This window comes from Myxine glutinosa, chromosome 5, assembly GCF_964187855.1.
Source record: "Myxine glutinosa chromosome 5, kmMyxGlut1.1, whole genome shotgun sequence".
Lineage (NCBI taxonomy): Eukaryota > Metazoa > Chordata > Myxini > Myxiniformes > Myxinidae > Myxine > Myxine glutinosa.
In genome coordinates, this window is record NC_136265.1 from 57,514,630 (window position 1) to 57,532,890 (window position 18,261).

Sequence of the window (18,261 nt, forward strand, 5' to 3'; positions counted from 1 at the left end):
GAACCGCAAATTAATCGTCAAAAGCCATGGTGCACACACACACACCAGATACGTCTGAAAGCGGTGAAAACGGCTGACGAAGCAAAGAACCTTGCTCGACGCGCAAAGCACGCGAGTCAAAATGGCCAACGGCACGTTCTCGAGACGTAACGGCCCTTCGATGATTCTCTTCGGAATCCACCGCCAAAAACCTGACACGCAGGTTGATCGGTCACAGCGATGCAACTCTGTCGCTGGAATCCCTTTCCCGGGAAACCCGAATGTTCGCCAGTGACTCCCGTTCGACAACGTTCGCTTCCGAACTCGGAGCAACTTGGCTTTCTTGTCCGACTCACTCGCTCCGCCTTCTTTCTCTCCTCTCCCTCTTCGTCGCCGTCCGGTTCCTGTTTCATTTAAAACATAAACCTTTTGACGTTTTGACAATAATATTTGCTATTTCCCTCACAACAATAATAATAATACATGGAACCAGAAATGTTTCAAGTGGATGAAAACCACAACAACGGAAGTGACGAATCCATAACAGTGGCCAACAACATGGTGGCCGCTGGTGATGCCGTCCGTCATCGTGCTGTGTTGTTGACTGTGTGCGGGCAGAAGGTGTACGGACTCATCAAAAACCTGCTGTCACCACGGCGACCTTCCGACCTTTCCGATGAGGAACTCTGTGAGCTTGTCAAGCTCCACTTCAAGCCGAAAGCTGGTGTCATCATATCAAGGTACAAGTTTTAAACACACTCGATGGGAGGATCAGGACATTCCCGGCTTTGTTGCTGATCTGCGCTGTTTAGCAGAGCCATGTCAATTTGGTGCTGTACTTGATGAGATGCTCCGAGATTTCTTTGTGATTGGGGTAAATCACGATGTCATCTTACGAAAAGTTCTTGCTCAAGAAGAGGACCTTGACCTGGGACAAGCAGTGAAGACTGCACAGACGTGTGTGACAACTGCTGAAAACCTGAAGGAGATCTCGTCAAAAGGGCAGAACTCTTCGAGTGCAGATACTGTAAATAAGATTGCTCCATCCTTGTATAAGGCTGTGCCGAGACCAGTCGTGTTTTCGAAACCTGCTTCCTTGGTAGCGAGAGGCCCTCAAAACATGTGCTGGCGTTGTGGTGCGAATCCTGTGGCTCACCAGTGCTGTTTCAAACGGTACACGTGCAATGGATGTGGCAAGATTGGGCATCTTCAAAAGAGGTGTCTCAAGTCCAGCAGTGATGGTGACACCACCACCACCCATCATGTGGATGATGGCGAGAATGTCGCTGGTGCTGATAAGTCATTGCTGCATGATGAGCATGAGTTGCATACGATTTCTGGTGGCCCCACACAAATAACGGTTGATCTTCAACTGAATGGCAAGCAGGTGTCAATGGAAGTTGACACAGGGCCGAGTCAGTCGATTATGAGCAAGGAAACATTTGACAAGCTTTGGGGCTGTGAGGCCTTGAAGCCTAAATTGAGCACGGTGAGAGCCAAACTTCGGACATGCACGAAGGAAATTATTCCGGTGCTTGGCAGCGCAGCTGTCAGTGTGTCTTGTGATGGTGTAATTTATGAACTGGCCATGTGAGTTGTGCCAGGCTATGGCCCGACACTGTTCAGACGGAACTGGCTTAGGAGAAAAAAGTTGAACTGGCATGATATCAAAGAGCTGTCTACAGTGGAGGCTCCTGGTTGTGCTCAAGTGCTGGATAAATTTCCAACTTTATTTGAGCCAGGAATTGATTCCTTCATGGGGATGAAAGTTTAAATTCATCTGAATCCGGAAGTGCAGCCCATCTATTTCAAAGCTCGTGTCTGTTCCCTACGTGATGAGAGAAAAGATTGAGTGTGAACTTGAGAGACTCCAGAATGAGGGGGTCATCTCTCCTGTTGAGTTCAATGAATGGGCCAGTCCAATTGTTCCTGTGTTGAAAAGCGATGGAGCAGTGAGGATCTGTGGGGACTACAAGGCGACCATAAATCGATCGCCACTCAATACCAGATCAGTATCCACTGCCCAAAGCGGCTGACCTGTTTTCGACATTAGCTGGTGGGAGGTCATTCACCAAGTTGGATCTAACGTCTGCCTACATGACACAAGCGCTGGATGAGGATTCAAGGAAACTCATGTGCATCAACACTCACAAAGGGCTGTTCATCTACAATCACTGTCCTTTTGGAATCCGCTCAGCAGCGGCCATCTTTCAGAGAAACATGGAGAGTCCATTAAAATATTTGCCAAAAACTGTCGTGTTCCAGGACTACATCCTGATCACGGGCTGCAACACGACAGAACACCTGAGTAACCTGGAGGAAGTTCTGCATCGTTTGGATAAAGTAGGGCTCAGACTGAAACGTGAGAAATGTGTGTTTATGGCGCCCGAAGTGGTGTTCTTAGGCAGAAGAGTCACCGCCGCTGGAATCATGCCTTGTGATTCCAAAGTCGAAGCAATCAAGAACACGCCCATACCAGAAAATGTGTCACAATTACGTTCCTTCTTGGGTTTGCTGAACCATTTTGGCAGTTTCTTGCCACAGGAGAGCACAGTGTTTGAACCCTTGCATCAGCTACTTCGGAAAGGAAAAATTTGGGGTTGGGCCAAGGCCCAGGATGATGCTTTCAAGGAAGCTAAAGGTCTATTGTGTTCCATAAAGCTGATTGTTCTTTTTGATTCATGCAAGCGTCTTGTATTGTCGTGTGATGCCAGTGCCTATGGGGTCGGCTGTGTATTGCAACAAGCCAATGAGTCGGGCAAGTTACAGCCTGTTGTGTTCGCTTCCAGAACCTTGACGAAAGCCGAACGAGCCGATGATATGATTGATAAAGAAGCCTTAGACTGTGTGTTTGGGGTAACTAAGATGCATCAGTATCTGTTTGGTCGTAAATTGGAGCTTGAAACCGACCACAAACCGCTCACTTTCTTGTTTTCAGAGAACAAAGGCATCAACACCAATGCGTCATTCCCGTGTTCAGCGGTGGGCCTTGACGTTGTCTGTTTGTAATTATACTAATCATTACAGGCCTGGCACTGGGAATTGTGCTGATGCATTGAGTCAACTGCCGGTGTCTGTTGCTGATCGCAACAATACTCCTCAACCTGCTGACCTTGTATTGGCTATGAATGCGTTTGAGAGTGACAGCTCTCCGGTCACTGCTGCTCAAGTTAGGTTGTGGTCTTACAGAGATCCTGTGTTGTCTGTAGTCAAGCATTGCGTTATGACTGGCGATTGGTCCGGCATACCAGACTCGGAGGAGTACAAACCATATTCACGTCATAGAGATGAGGTGTCTGTCCAGTCAGATTGACGAGTTTGGGGCAGACGTGTTATCATGCCAAAACAGGGGAGAGGGAGATTGGTTTCTGAACTACATATTACCCATCCTGGTATTGTTATAATGAACGCTGTTGCAAGGTTTCATGTTTGGTGGCCTGGTATTGATTCCGAACTTAAATCTTGTGTTCATCGTTGTGATACGTGTACGCAGCTCAGTAAGTCGCCAGTGAAATCGCCACTGAGCCTGTGGCCGTGGCCTTTCCAACCTTGGTCCAGGATTCATGTTGACTTTGCATGTCCGTTTTGAGGGAAAATGTTCCTTGTTGTCATTGATGCATTTTCCAAGTAGGTTGAATGCTCTATCATGTTTACCAGCACTTCTGCAGCTACCATTGATAATTTCCGTGTCATGTTGGCTACTCATGGTCAACCAGATGAGTTGGTAAGCGATAATGGTTCGGGTTTCACATGTCAGGAATTTCAGGAATTCATGAGGTTGAATGGCATCAGACATGTCCGTTCTGCTCCGTTCAAACCCGCTTCTAATGGCCAGGCAGAGCATGCTGTACAGATCATCAAGCAAGGATTAAGGCATGTTACTGAAGGTTCGCTTCAAACGCGTTTGTCACGCATGTTGCTCGGTTATAGATCACGACCACGTACCGTAACTGGAGTGCCCCCAGCAGAATGTAAATATCTATAAAGGTCAGTTGACTTTTTGCTCCACCAAATAACAGCGAAACGGAGTTGAGTAAAAGGGTGAAAATTCTACAGATGCTGTGATAAATAACTACCCCTGTCGGTTTGAATGTTTGAAAGAGAATAGACGTCTGGATCAATTTTTGAATATATATATATATGTATATATATATCTATCTATAATTCCAGTAATCTCTGTGTGTGTGTATGTGTGTATGTCTGTGACCGCTGTTTCTCGACAACCACGGGTCCGATATACTTGAAACTTGCCAGGTATATTGCTGGGGACCTGAGGATGTGCCTTTTCAAGGTTTCATATTAATCGGAGAAGTAGTTACCGAGCTATGTCCAAAAAACGATTCAACCAATCAGAGAGCAGCGAGCTATCACGTGTGCCGAACGTGGCGAACAGACTCTGCCTCGGACGGCACATTTGAGAGCGTATTCATTTATTTCACGTTGGCAAACTATGTTGGCGTTAAACTATGTTTTAAAACTAATTAAAACTAATTTGCGATTCATCGTAACTGCGATATGCGACCTTCCGGACAGTCAAATGAGGACGTCACTTCCGGACTTACGGATAGTCATAGTGACGCTGAACGTGGCGAGCAGACGCTGCCTCGGACGGCACATTTGAGAGCGTATTCATTTATTTGACGTTGCAATCTGTGTTGATTGTTGTAAGGTACGATCGATTGTAGTACACGTTTATAATAACTCTGCCGATACAGGCCCGATTAACTGCAGCGCCATCCGAGCTGCGGCGTCGGGACGATACATTCATTGTACGGTCACATCACGCACTTACGGGCACGCCCATGGGCCCATGGGCACGCCCATGCATGCATGGGTGAAGACATTTTTTTTTTTTTTTTTGGCAAGGAACGGGCACCCACGTACGGGCACGTCCTAGTATATATAAACCGAGGTGTCTGTGTGTGTGTGTGTCCAGTTTTTGTGTGTCCACGTTTTATTCAGAGATGGCTGAACGGATCTTCATCAAACTTTCAGAGGTTCATCAGGGAGTTCGTGGGAGCGTTTTCGGCAAAAAAAAAAAAACGAAGAAAAAAAAGTTCGTTTTTTTTGGAGTGAAATTTTTTTTTATAATTTCTCGATCGTGCCGAAGCCCTTTTAAATTAATGACAGTTATATGCAAGTACACATTCGCATAAATAAATACAAAACAATTACCAGACATTTGAATACAAATAAATCAAACAATTCTGGAAATGTACGAATTTGAGAGTACGGCTTCTTCTTCTTCCTGATCGGCAACACACTTAACTCAAACGTGAGCCACATTCACTCAGAAACGTGAGCCACATTCACTCAGAAACGTGAGCTACTCCCCTTCCTCTCCTGCCTCCCTCCCCCCCTCCCCTTCACCCCCTTCCTTCCCCTCCACATCCCCTTCCCCTACCCTTCCCCCCCTCCACACCCTTCCCCCTCCCTCCCCTCCCTTGTCAAATTATGACGTCATAATGGAGGCACTTATGTGCTCTGTGCTATGTGCTATGTGCTATGTGCTATGTGCCTGTGCTCGCGAAGCGAAAAGCAGAGTTGAGCATTCATGTGTGTACGTATGTTGTACATGTTTGCATTTAAAAAAAATCATTTCCTGGGCAACAGTTGGTCCGATTGACACGAAATTTTACCATAGAAGCACCTCCGCCTGTATAATATTTTTATTCATAATTATGATGTCATAGGTCACGTGGTACGGACGCCATCTTGGAACAACGTTGCACCTCTCTATCCCCCAAACCACTCAATGGAAAAAATTGAAATATGGCTCATTGTCAAGTACTCCCCATGGGCAATAAGATATGTTGATGGGATCGGTGCCTTAATTATGACGTCATGATTCAACAAGTACAACGCTTGATCTGATCAGTATGAATAAAACAAAAATTCCTCTGCAACTGTTGGACCGATGGACACGAAATTTTCTGAATATATGCAGCTTCTCCTGCAGAATTTTGTAATGATTTATTATAACATCATGGGTCACGTGATACAAACGCCATCTTGGAAAATATCGAAAAAGTTGCACCTCTATATCTCCGAAACCGCTCCATGGAAATAATTGAAATATGGCTCATTGTCAAGTACTGCCCTTGGGGAATAAGATATTGTTGCGGATCTCAACGTCGGCCTTTCCCCTTATCAAGGGGGGATTAATCCCCTTGTCTTTTATCTAGCCGACGTGATCCGGGGCTATGACGTTCCTTCCGGTCAGCGCTGGGTAGGGTCGTAGGCCGAATTCCTAATACCTAATTACCAACGCCTCCCAGGAAGCAAGGAAATAACTCCGCCCAAACCACGGTTTTCGTGGAAACGCCGAGCGATAACGAGCCATGATCCGAGCTCTTAACAGAACTAAACCCGATCTGAGCGGTTCCGAATCATGCCACGCTTCGCTTACCCAATGGAGGAAAAGACTGATACGGTCGAATTAGGAAGAAACAAGAAGAACAGATTGGTTTATTACAATTTGTGCAGGAAGGAGGAGAAGAACACACAGTGAAGCTTATACAGTCTTAACTTATCCCAGGGCAAACAGGCCCGCACACACAGACACACTCACACGGGGATGTAGATGGTTGGGTTGATGGTCCGGGATGATGGCGTCCAGGCAGCTCACTCCGGTCCCCGACTCGTGCCATGAAGGCGATGGTCAGGCAGCAGTGGCCAGGAACTCTCATGTCGTTTGCGCAGAGCGGTCAATTACAGGGCGGAATGCGGGCGAAAGGTAGGCTGGCTTGGCGGTTACACTCGCGGCTCAACCGCGTACGTAATAATCGGCAGCTCGAACGCGCTTCTTCATGCGTTTCTCCTCACGAGTCCTTTTGGCACAATCACGTCGCAAAAGCCCTTTGGTAGCAAGCGCGATTCCTTCAGTCCTCTTATACAGTTATCTCACATCGATCAGTCCTCTCAGTCCTCTCGAAGGGCTTTGTGCAGGCATTTATATCGCGCCGCCCCGCGAACCCTCTGGAATTTGCCAGCCACGCACTTACCATGCCCCTTAAGCCATGCCCATCATCGCGCCCTGGTTGGTTGTTGGCTCTTACTGGCTCCGCCTTTGACGTGCTGCTTGACGTGGCCACACCCCGACCTCGCGCTCCTCCCCCTTTTCCAGGCATACCTCGTGGCCTCCCGACTGGTTCGAGCGAGCAACTGGCAGCCCACGCTGCCGGCCAACGAGGTGGATTAGCCGAATCAGGGCGCGAGATGGATGCTGCCCAACGAGGTCGATTTGGAGGGTGGGCCGCAAAATGAACGGGACCTCAGCTTATTTATTTTACACAACGCAGTTATCACGATTGGAAATGGCCTTATCCTCACACATACTATGACATAACTAATGTTCTAAGGTGGCCCACGTGTTGCATGTGCATTAACTATGGGGGCAAACCTTTAACCTTTATTGATGTTATATGTACATTCTCAGAACCGCAACAATATGTTAATGATGATGTCATCTGTGCCTTCGTTATGATGTCATAATTCGTACAACACGTATCCGATCATTGTGAATTTTTTTACTCAGCAACTGCTGGTCTGATGGGCACGAAATTTTCACCATTGTGGCGCCTCCTCATGAAGAATATTTTAATGATAATCTTGACGTCATTGGTCATGTGGTACAGGGACCACCTTGGAAAAATTTCACACCTCTGTATCTCTGAAACCACTCCATGGAAAAAAAATTGACACCTGCCTCATTGTCAACTACTCCCCATGGGGAATAAGATATGTTAATGATGAAGTCATCGGGTGCCTTCATTATGACATCATAATTCGACAAATACAAAACTATCCGATCATTATTTTTAAAATTCAGCAACTGTTGGTCTGATGGACACAAATTATTCACCAAAGGAGTGCCTCCTCCTTTGGAATATTTTAATGATAATCATGACGTCATGTGGTACAGGCGCTATCTTGGAAAAAAACGAAAAATATTGCACCTCGAAATCTCCAAAACCGCTGCATGGAAATAATTGAAACATGGCTCATTGTGAAGAACTCCATATGGGGAAGAGGTGTTGTTAACGATGACGTCATTGGTGCCATAATTATGACGTCATAATTCGACAGGGACAATGCTTAGTCTGATCAGTTTGAAATGTATTAAGCGTGATCTATGCAACAATTATATTGGAGAATATAAATTTATGATGTCATCACTCACGTGGTCTGGCAGCCATATTGGATCAAAGCAAAACAATGTTCAAAAACAGAAGAGTTGGCTCGCAACAAGTTGACTGCGCAGGGTAGGTATTTTATGAATACCATGTAGTTAACATATTGTTGCGGTTGTGCCATAAAGGCAAACCCCCTATGGTTCGTTGCACGACAACATGTAGCCTGCATTAGTCAGTTATGTCTTATTGAATATAAAGATTCGCCCTTTCCCAATGAGTAGTATATAAAGACCAAATATGCATTGAGTTAGGCAGAATGTCACACCCTTGTGTGGTTAAGGGAAGCCATGTTTTTAATAAGCAGAAAGGCGTGGCCAGAAGCACAGGCCCACGTGACCAATGAGGGGCGGGAACACCTCGCCATGATGCGACAAGCCTCAGCCAATGGGAGGCTCTAGAACATTTTGAGGGGCATGGGCGGATTTGGTAAAAGCCCACGCGGATCACAATTTCATTCCCTTTTGCCTGGGATTTCGCACCTCCTGCTCTGTTCTCTCTTTGCCTCATGGACGACACGATTCTCTTGCTTTTTGGACTTCTTCGAGGACACACCTGAGCTCTTGCCCTTTTCGCAATGTCCACGACAAGACCTCTCTTGCCTTTTCGTTTCTTCCACGACACGTGTTTGGCCTTTGTTCGACGCCCGGCACCCATCGCGTCTGCGCCGATCTTTTGCACCATCTGGCTGACCCGGAAGCATTGGCAATTTCGACACGACTCACCTGCACTGAAGTTCATCGACCTGTGCTGAGTTCGTCTGTGCCAACTTCGAGGCGGTGGTTCGTACTGCGGACCTGACGTCATCGAACTGCGAGCCGCGCACACCAGACCCAGTGGAAAATTGCGAGGAATCCCAGCACGTTCATCGGGACGCCCTTTCACCAGTGTTATTCCCTGAGTGTGTGTGTCAGAGAGTGAAGGCGCCAGTGGGGTTTATTATGATAGGGAAGCATTGTTAAGGTGTATCTTCGTCTCTGTTCTCTGTGCCTTCTGAATAAAAGGCTGTACATTTCATTTCTTTCCAATCTGTTCGGTACGTCCTTTCACCAATTGGCCTGGCATCATCCGAGACCGAATTTGGCGAGACTCAGGTCCATAAATCTCGTGGGGGTAACGCCGCTTTCCACACCATGCGAAACCGTTCGGCATCTAGAAGGTGTGGGAAAGTGAGGGTTCGATCGCCGTCTTTGGTGACGTGTGCACCTTAAATTTGGCACCCTCCCGGTCCCTCAAACTTCGGCTGCACCCCACAACAAATTGTTGTCAGGAGTGGGGATTCGTACCACTTTCGGTCGTCCTGCAACAAATTGGTGTCCGGGAGTGGGATTGGACCTGCAGTACATTTCATATGCTGCGGAATTACGAGTGAGTGCAAATTTAGTTGAAAACAAATTTAAACAAAATAAAAAATTAAATTCGGATGATGTCGGGCCAAGACGTGCAGGTTCCGGTGGGTACAGAGAATGTAGAGAATGAAGGTGAATTCATGGCCCAGGACACAGGCGAACAGATTGAACTTGGAATTAATGAGGGTGCAGCAGGAGGAGGTGAAGATGGCATCGATTCGCACCCGTGGCTGGCTGGACGGGTTGAGCCCGCGGTGCCGACAGATATGGGCATATTTATGGCGCAACTCAGGGCATCCATGGTCGAGACTAGGGAAGATATAAAAGAATGGAGGTGTGACATGAAAAAGATGGGGGAGGGGTTTGGGCATAGGATGAGAGAGGAGTTCACGGGTGCACGTGACGAGGTAAAGCTGAGTGAGATGAGCGTCCAGCGAGGGCTGAAGGAGAGCACGGCCAAACTGACTGGGGCAATGGAAGTATTGATGCGGGAGGTAGAGGAACCGACGATGGTCGAGTTAGAGGAGGAAATAGTAGAGGCACAATGGGAAATAACAGAGGTGAAACAGAAGCTGGAGAAGGTAGAAGGAGGAAAATTTTTGAAATTGAAAAGACAGGAGAGACGGAGAATGAATTAGGGAAGGAATTGATGGAATGTGTGCAAGACTGGTGCTCGGACCGTGATGAAATGCCTGTTAATCAAATTAAAAGATTGCAGGTTAATGAAGAGAGCCGGGAAAAGGTGAGGCCCGAGGTGAGTAGCGATATCGGAAATGTGTTTGGTGCGATGGGGAGTTCGGCGAGCTTGTGGGTCGGGATCGACCCAGGATTTCGTGAAGGGCCCTTTGTGAGGGGTGCGACTGAAACGGAGTGTGTGGAGAGAGTGTGCGCACTGGTGTGTGTGATTACAGAGTGTGTGGAGAGAGTGTGCGCACCGGTGTGTGCGATTACGGGGTGTGTGGAGAGAGTGTGTGCCCCAGTGTGTGCGATTACGGAGTGTGTGGAGAGACTGTGCGCACTGGTGTGTGCGATTACGGAGTGTGGAGAGAGTGTGCGATTACGGAGTGTGTGGAGAGAGAGTGTGCGCACCGGTGTGTGCGATTATGGAGTGTGTGGAGAGAGTGTGCGCACCGGTGTGTGCGATTACGGAGTGTGTGGAGAGAGTGTGCGCACCGGTGTGTGCAATTACGGAGTGTGTGGAGAGAGTGCGCGCACCGGTGTGTGCGATTATGGAGTGTGTGGAGAGAGTGTGCGCACCAGTGTGTGCGATTACGGAGTGTGTGGAGAGTGTGTGCGCACCAGTGTGTGCGATTACAGAGTGTGTGGAGAGAGTGTGCACACTGGTGGGTGCGATTACGGAGCGTGTGGAGAGAGTGTGTGCACCGGTGTGTGTGATTACGGAGTGTGTGGAGAGCGTGTGCGCACCGGTGTGTGCAATTACGGAGTGTGTGGAGAGAGTGTGCACACCGGTTTGTGCAAGTACGAAATGGAGTGCAAGAGCTGATGCGGCTCAGGCATCAACGCCGACCGGGGTAGTGCTTAGTGGGACGAATAGAGTACGTGAGCCCCCGATGAGAGGTGTGCCGTGGGGACCGGAGGGAATCGATGCTGCGTTGGTCTCGCAAAGACCGGCATGCGGGATCTGTACCTCCGGCACCCACACGGTATTGTTGGCGCCGTACCACGGCAAGAGTGATGGGCGGGTTTTGAGGGGCAATTCGGATTGTCGAAGGCAAGCACCTTACGGGTGAGGTTCTCTAACCGTGGCTGTTTGGGTCAGCGGTCCCACGCAGGGATGGACCCCGGCACCTGGGCCCACCAATTCCCCCCCCCCCCCCTCGGATTGTCAATGCCGGCCGGATATCACCCCATACAGGCGACCAACTACCCGCATGGATCGCTCGGCCCTTAGAGGCCAAGCCGTGACCAAGTACCTCCATAGATGGGGGATCATAGTTTGGAGGACTGGGTGAAGTATTGTGCCCCCCACATGGGGGTATGGCGGTGAGACCATTCCCCACATTGACGGGGCCCATGAGCACGAGTTTAGGGGATAGCATTGTTAGGCCCATGGAGGGGCCAGCAATGGTTGCTCCATGGGGGCACAGAAGCACTAGCTGAGGGAGGGCTAGGATAATGATGAGGGATCTAGAGAGACAATCGGGACAAGATTTAAGTCGTGACAATGAACAGTAGTGGGGACGTAGAGAGTTTTGCTGGTTGCTTACAAAGGGTGTGCGTTGTGTAAAGGGACGATGGGGAAGCACGAGTTATAGGGGAAATTAAATAGATAAATGATGCTGTGTGTGATTGTAAATGGAATTGTGTGGTGGTGTGAAAATATTTGGTGTGAGAATAAATGGTGTGGAATGCATGGTGTGGAATGCATGGTGCGAATGATTGAATGGGGGGAGTGGAACTCACTCACGGAGACCCGGCGGGGTAGTTTAAAGGTAGATAGAGGGTACAGGTAAATTACCTGGATATTGACACCTTTGGTGCTGGTTGTGGAAATAGATTTTTTGGTGAGCTGCAGGAGACAGCGGAATGGCTGGGCGTGTGGCTTAATTGGTAGAAATAGTTATTGGGACACTCCATCACTGGGAGCTTGTCGGCCAGGTAAGGCCGCTGGTAGGCTCAGGGAGCCAGTTAGGTTCGTTTGTTAGAGTGATTGGGGCCCGAGGATCCAGGGAAAGGACCCGGGTTGCCCAATGCCAAGGTGGGCATCAGGGGGTAAGAGCCACGGAGGGCCTTCCCCAGGTTGGTTAGGGTGGGGAGCAGGCAAACTCGGGAGGCGGCTCCAGTGAACGGAGGGGTGCAGGTAGGTAGACCTGCTGGTAGAACCAAACGACCCATCCCCGAAATTGTGCGAGGGCACGAATGGAAAATTTGTGGGGTTAGACCCAAATTCGGAGGGCACCACAGTGTGGGCAATGGGAATTCGGGTCTCAGAACCACATAGTTTAAAGAAGGCCGATTGGCACGGTACAAACCCGGGGAGATTAAAATGTGTAAATAATGTTCGTGTAGTTCGAATTTTGTGAAGACCCCTTCGCACCATCCACAGCCATCCACAAGGGGATGTATTTCGCACCACGGGACTCAATGTTTGATTTGTAAGATGCATCACGACGTGAGTATGAAACATTGTGTTCATTCCGCCATTCCTTCCTGGGAGAACCTGGGGGGAGATGGGGACGAATTTGGAATAAAGAGGGGACAGGGGAGACGAGACGTAGAGACGAATTGTAAATACAAGGAGGGCTAGGGTAGTGTAGTTAACGGTGGGAGGCACGAATGGGTAGGGCCAGGCTCGACTTCACTCTGCCGGCGTTCCTCTCACCCGTTTGTCATATCTGTGTTTTGCATGTGCCACCGTGTCTTTTCCTTTTTGCTCATTGCGTCTTCTCTGCCTCGCCGATCCAGGACCATCAAGAGGACTTACCTTGCCGTCGCAGCATCTTGCTGCCACTCACACCCATCATCCTTCCATCCATCACCTTGTTAGGGAACTTTTAACTGAACCCTAAAAGAAATTTCTCAAGACGAGACTCAGACTCGAGGAACTCAGACTCGTCTATTCAAGCCAAGGTTTATTCTGAATTTAGAGAGAACTTGTTACACAAAATATAACCAAGATATGACGCGTCGCTTGGTTGAAGACTTCTTCCTTCTCTTCTCTCCTCTCTCGTCCTGCTCCCTCTTCTCTTGGAGCATTCTCCATAAGTAGACCTCTGTTACTTTGATGTCGTGGGATTGAAATGTAGAGATCAACACAGAACTTCGTTGACTCTGTCTTCTTGGCACCAAAAGCCCATCTGGTTTCTATTCTACAGTCACTGAAAGCTTTACATAAGATACTATCGCAGCCAAAGGAGGAGAAACCATGGACTTATCCCCTATATGTCAACCTACTCTGACCTGCACAATCTCACTACTTGATTAATGCATTTACCCTGGGCTTGAGTCAACACTCAGCGCTGGGGCTCTCCACTTAAGGGTAAAAAAAACTATGAACAGATGTCCCCTTTTCGCTTCGGTTCCACTCCCAAGGCCTTGCTCACGCTGCCGAGCCTTGAAAGCACATTCTGGTTTGTAAATACGAATTTAACAATGGGCCAAAACTTGTCTTTCCATATCCTTTACAACTCTTCCATAACCTTATGGACCACTGGCTTAGTGGCCACACCCATTTCCATTGTTACACCTCTTGGCTGCCTCATCATCTTGCCACACATGGATCACCTGTTGAGTGGCATTGATGCCACACATTTGGACCACGATTCGAGTGGCCCTGCTCAAGAAATAAAAAGTGATCCAAGTGTGCAATTATGAAGAATTAGATGGCCCTGATCGTGAAATGGCGTGTATGCCGGTCAGGGTCAGCCGGTTTTTGTTAGCCCGCCTACCAAGGCAAGAAGCATGAAGATGACTCCAGCAACAAATTCTAAAAGTGCTATTCCTCAAGTCCAGGTCCTGGGTCATATTTTTGTAAAATAAATGGTGTTTTAGTGTAAAATGTGAAAATGTTGCCCACCGGTTTTTTTAGTTTCAAAATTCCGGCAATACGTGAACAGTATAAGGTTGTGGGTGTGAATCTGTGAGGTAGTTTCTCAACGCATTGGGAGGGACATATTTACTTTAAAAATGTATATTTAAATGTTGAAAAAAGGAAAAAAAAATTAAAATGTCGCACGCACTGGGATTAGAGTTTAAAATGTTAGGGGAATCACATCTGCGTGTCACACTAAAAGTAATGTTTAAAAGAATGCCAGCTCACCCCAGCGGCTCCATGTGGACGACTTGGGCCGAGTCTTGGTGAGAGAAGGGCATATTGTTGCGGTTGTGCCATAAAGGCAAACCCCCTATGGTTCGTTGCACGACAACATGTAGCCTGCATTAGTCAGTTATGTCTTATTGAATGTAAAGATTAGCCCTTTCCCATTGAGAAGTAAAAAAAAAGACCAAATATGCGTTGAGTTAGGCATAATGTCACACCCTTGTATGGTTAAGGGAAGCCATGTTTTTAATAAGCAGAAAGGTGTGGCCAGAAGCACAGGCCCACGTGACCAGTGAGGGGTGCGGGTACACCTCGCCATGATGCAACATGCCTCAGCCAAAGGGAGGCTCTGGAACATTTTGAGGGGCGTGGGCGGATCTGGTAAAAGCCCACGCGGATCGCAATTTCATTCTCTTTTGCCTGGGATTTCGCCACGTCGACGACCTCCTGCTCTGTTCTCTCTTTGCCTCATGGACGACACGATTCTCTTGCTTTTTGGAATTCTTCGAGGGCACATCTGAGCTCTTGCCCTTTTCGCCACGTCCATGACGAGACCTCGCTTGCCTTTTCGTTTCTTCCACGACATGTGTTTCGTCTTTGTTTGACGCCCGACACCCATCGCGTCTACGCCGATCTTTTGCGCCATCCGGCTGACCTGCAAGCGATGGCAATTTCGACACGACTCACCTGCACTGAAGTTCATCTACCTGTGCTGAGTTTGTCCGTGCCAACTTCGAGGTGGCGGTTCGTCCTGCGGACCTGACGTCATCGAACTGCAAGCCGCACACACCAGACCCCGTGGCCAATTGTGAGGAATCCCAGCACGTACATCGGGACGCCCTTTAACCAGTGTTATTCCCTGAGTGTGTGTGTCAGAGAGTGAAGGCGCCAGTGGGGTTTATTATGATAGGTAAGCATTGTTAAGGTGTATCTTCGTCTGTTCTCTGTGCCTTTTAACCAGTGTTATTCCCTGAGTGTGTGTGTCAGAGAGTGAAGGCGCCAGTGGGGTTTATTATGATAGGTTAGCATTGTTAAGGTGTATCTTCGTCTCTGTTCTCTGTGCCTTCTGAATAAAAGGCTGTACATTTAATTTCTTTCCAGTCTGTTCGGTAAGCCCTTTCACCAATTGGCCTAGCATCATCCGAGACCGAATTTGGCTCGACTTAGGTCCATAAATCTCGCGGGGGTAACGCCGCTTTCCACACCGTGCAAAACCGCTCGGCACGCAATTGAATGAGGTGTGGTCTAATGGTTAGGATTCGACGCTCTCACCGCCGCGGCCCTTTGTACCTCCGGCCCCCGCAACAATATGTTATTCCCCTTTGGAGAGTTCTTTCCAATGTGCCATGTCTCAATTTTTTCGATGCAGCACTTTCGGAGATAAGCAATTGAATTGGCCACAGGTGGACTCCAAGCAGGTTGCAGAGACATCTCAAAGATGATCAAAGCAAATTGATTGCACCTGAGCTCAAATTGAGTGTCATAGCAAAGGGGATTAATTGACATTTCATATTTTCACTTTTAATTAATTTTGAAAAAAACTCCAAACAATAAATTCCACTTTGACTTTATGGGGTATTATGTGTCGATCAGTGGAAAAAATCCCGATTTAATCCATTTTAAATACAGGATGTAACAACAAATTGTGAAGAAGTCAAGGGGTGTGAATACTTTCTGAAGGCACTGTATATTGAAAACAATTATTTTGTTACCTTTTCTAGATTTCTCATTTTAAGGAGGATTTGGAATCAGCGCACAGAGAAGATTGAGGATATAGGGTTCAACTGTATGCAGGATTGCTGCACATGCACGGGCAAAAGAAGAAAGCAGCAAGAAGAGATGTGGATAAGGTGGGGATATATATGGAAGGGAGGTGTACAAGTTGGAAGAGGATGGTGGGAAGAAGATAATCTATAAATTGGGGATGGTAAGGATGAGGATGAGGACAGGGATGAGGATAGTGAGGGCATGAATTGGGGGTGGGTGGTGATTTTGAATGGTGCCGGGAGGTTAGTGACAGAGATGGGAGGGGGTTAGTAGTGAATGTGTGGGGAGGATATTTGAAGGAGCTGATGAACTGAGGAGGAAGCAATGGTGAGCTGGTGCTTCCTTGTTATGAAGAGGGGAAGTGGAGGTAGTGGAGATCACGGAGGAGGAAGCAAGGACAGCAATAAAGAGGATAAAGAAGGGGAAGAGAGTCAGGCATTGACGAGATGTGTGCAGAGATGACAGATGCTGTGGGAAAAGTTGGAGTTAGTTGGACGAGGAGGCTGATGAATGTACGTATGAGAGGGTTCAACTGGAGGATTGGAGGGCAGGCCTAATTGTGCAGATATGGAAGAGAAAAGGTGATGTTCAAGCTCTGGGGAAGTGCAGAAGCATTACACTCATTCGTCATGTCATGAAAACTGTACTGGAGAGGATTCTGGATGGAAGGACAAGGAAGTGTGGAGTTGGAGATCGGCAAAGAGCAGCAGGGGTTGACAAAGGGAAGAGGGACAACGCGTGGGATGTTCACGCTAACATAGCTGAGGAAGACGAAGTTGGAGGTGCAAGGTTAATTGGCATTGGGATTTGTGGACCTACAAATGGCCTATGGCACTGTCCTGAGAACCATGGTGATGGCGACACTGAGATGGATGGGATTGCCAGAAGCAGAAGTTAGGTTGGTGGAGTGAATGTGCAATGGAGATGCAGGAAGATAAGAAGGGGGATGCAGGAAGTACTGGGGGAGTGGAAAGAGGCATTTGGGAAGCATGGGCTGAAGGAATGCAAAGACTCAGGTGATGTGGGTCAGGCAGCAGAAGAAATAAATGAGTATCAGGTGAGAGGTGAAGGAGATCAGACAGGGATATTGGTTTGAGTATCTGGGGGCAACAGAGACCGGTGATGGCAAGTTGGAGGCAGTTTCGGTGAGTTGGAGGGAAAGATGGAGGCAGGATTTCTGGTGGTTGCGAATGCGTGGAGGAGGGTGGAGGGATTAATGGCAGCCATAAAGATATCATGAAAATTGATTGCAGAAGTGAAGAGGGTGGATAGAAGGTGGATGGATGAACTGAGGAAGGAGATTGGTGTGCAATTGAGCTTGACGGAGAGACTGATGAAAAGCCGGCTGAAGTGCGCTGGACACTTGATGTGTATGGAGGAAGAGAGAATGGCAAAGAGAGTGGGTATGTTAAGGGAGTAAATTAGGAGGAATGAAGAGATTGGCTGGTTGAGATGGGAGGATTGTGTGAGCAGGGATATCAATGAGGTGGGGTGGTTGGAGAGTGGAGAGAGATTGTTGAGGGCAGGAGGAAGTGGTGGAGTATTGTGGTCGAGGCAGCTTGGTTGGACCTCATCCCTTATAATGGGAAGAGAAGGGGGAGAAAAAGAAGAAAAGAGGAATATAATTGGTTTTGGGTCGTTTAATGTCACAAATCTTTCGGATCGTCATTTACAAATACATATCTTTCACGTATTTTTCATTCATATCACATATATTTCAGTGTTCATTTTAAGCTGTGAAGCCATTTCAATATCAGCCGATGTCCTTCCTTCCATCCGTCCGTTAAAAATAAAGTAGACAAAACTTTCTAACCCACTGTTTAATTCTAAATGGTTCTGAAGGGCTGTTGAAACCAAAGCTTTCAGAATCATTGGAATCTCCCGCGATGAAGCTAACTCCGAGGGCCTTTCACTCACTCACCACAGGCAGGTTAGGTTGGTGGTCTTTCTGTCTTCTACCGACTCCTCTCCGGCTTTGCTCCCCAAACTCTCTCTGTGCTCTGTCCCCCAAATATTCCTGCAGGTCGCACAAGATCTGCCAGCAACCCTCTTATGGTTAAACTGCCAAAATCAAGAGTCGCTGCTCACCTTCACTCTTTCATTCCACTTTTCTCCCGCCTCTGGAACAAAGTCCCTCACTCTCTTCAATCCCACTCCTCCCTCCAGGTCTTTAAAAGAGCTGTTCACCACCATC

General features: G+C 47.9%; 1 protein-coding gene across 1 annotated transcript in view; it reads right to left on the reverse strand.

Moving 5' to 3' along the window:
* Positions 1-18,261, reverse strand: part of LOC137411782 (uncharacterized) — a 90,201-nt gene that overhangs the window by 54,061 nt on the left and 17,879 nt on the right.